This window comes from Rutidosis leptorrhynchoides, chromosome 7 (assembly GCF_046630445.1).
Source record: "Rutidosis leptorrhynchoides isolate AG116_Rl617_1_P2 chromosome 7, CSIRO_AGI_Rlap_v1, whole genome shotgun sequence".
Classification (NCBI taxonomy): Eukaryota; Viridiplantae; Streptophyta; class Magnoliopsida; order Asterales; family Asteraceae; genus Rutidosis; species Rutidosis leptorrhynchoides.
Window position 1 is genome coordinate 176892455 of NC_092339.1, and position 1955 is coordinate 176894409.

A 1955-nucleotide genomic window follows, 5' to 3' on the forward strand; every position below is an offset into this window, starting at 1 on the left:
GCCTAATCTTAAGAAGGATGTTGCAACTTATGTTAGTAAGTGTTTGACTTGCTCGAAAGTTAAGGCCGAACATCAAAGGCCATCTGGATTACTTCAACAACCAAAAATCCCGTAATGGAAGTGAGAAAGGATAACAATGGACTTCATTACGAAGCTACCAAAGACGGTGGGCGGATACAATACCATCTGGGTTATTATTGATCGTCTTACTAAATCTGCACACTTCTTATCCATGAAGGAAACGGATACGATGGAGAGACTCGCTCAATTATACATCAAAGAGGTTGTATCCCGTCATGGTGTGCCCTTATAGATTATCTCAGATCGCGATACCCGTTTTGCTTCTAGATTTTGGCGTTCTTTGCAAGAAGCCTTGGGAACACATCTCGACATGAGTACCGCATATCACCCGTAAACCGACGGTCAGAGCGAACGAATGATTCAAAATTTGGAGGACATGTTGCGTGCTTGCGTTATTGATTTCAGGAAAGCTTAGGAAAAGCATTTGCCACTAGCCGAATTTTCTTACAACAACAGCTATCATTCGAGTATTAATGCCTCACCTTTTGAAGCGTTGTATGGCCGCAAATGGCGTTCTCCTATTTGTTGGGCCGAAGTAGGCGAAAAGCAAATCACCGGTCCCGAGGTAGTCCATGAAACAACCGAGAAGATTGTCCAAATTCAAGCGAGACTTAAGGTGGCCCGTGATCGCCAAAAGTGTTATGCCGACCTTAAACGTAAAGACTTCGAATTCAACTTGGGTGACCGTGTAATGTTGAAGGTCGCACCTTGGAAAGGTGTGATCCGTTTTGGAAAGTGCGGAAAGTTAAACCCACGATATATTGGTCCTTTTGAAATCTTGGAGCGTGTTGGACCCGTTGCTTACCGTTTGGATCTTCCGACTCAGTTGATCGCAGTTCACCCTACTTTTCACGTGTCGAATCTGAAGAAATGTCTTGCCGAACCAGAACTTGTCATCCCTCTCGATGAACTTACGATTGATGACAAACTCCACTTTGTTGAAGAACCTGTCGAAATCATGGACCGTGAGGTTAAGACTTTGAAGCACAATAAGATTCGAATTGTTCGAGTCCAATGGAATGCCAAACGTGGACCCGAATTTACCTGGGAACGAGAGGATCAAATGATGCAGAAGTATCCTCACCTTTTCCCGACTCCAACACCTACCTCAACTTAAAATTTCGGGACGAAATTTCCATTAACAGGTGGGTAATGTAACGACCCGACTTTTTCGACTTGTTTTTGTGCCTTGATTTTTGCAAAACTACGTATTTGTGCTTACTGTGCTACTTTATACTCTGGAATCTTTATACACATGGCTTATCAATCATTTCTTTCAACCATCAAAGGCGGAACGACTTAGGATGGAGATTAATGCATTCACTCAAAGGAGTGATGAGTCTTTGTATGATGCATGGATACATTTCAAGAAGATGCTAATACCTTGACCACCACATGGTTTGATAAAGAAGGAGTACATCAACACATTCTACCGCGGTACTACTCCTTTGACTAGACAACATCTTGATTCCTCCGCGGGAGGAGTGTTTATGTATAAATCATCAAATGTGGATAAAACTTTGTAAGAAGACATCTCGGTTAGTACTTACGAATGGGCCCCTTCACCCCGAGATTTACCAAGAAAAAGTGTAGCTCAAGTGGAGAGTGACAACGATCAAATCACGCTTGCAAGCTTAAACAATCAATTTCGAATGTATGGGAAAGAGTTGAAGAAGCTACAACAATCGATAGTCGCAATGCAAGTAGGTTGTGAAAGGTGCGATGGCCCACATCTCACAAAGAATTGTCCACAAATCAACCAATGCAACCATATTGATTTGGACGATATTCCCATGAATTCGGATGCTCATGTAAACTATGTGAGTAATCAAAACTATCAAAGGGGTGGATCATCAAACCAAGGCAACAATTCT

General features: G+C 42.4%; 1 non-coding gene across 1 annotated transcript; it reads right to left on the reverse strand.

Annotated features, from left to right (window-relative positions):
- Positions 1-1376: 1376 nt before the first annotated feature.
- LOC139860639 (small nucleolar RNA R71) lies at positions 1377-1483 on the reverse strand. The gene has a single exon (XR_011763267.1). It is a non-coding gene; the product is annotated as a small nucleolar RNA R71 (small nucleolar RNA).
- Between the last annotated feature and the right edge of the window lie 472 nt (positions 1484-1955).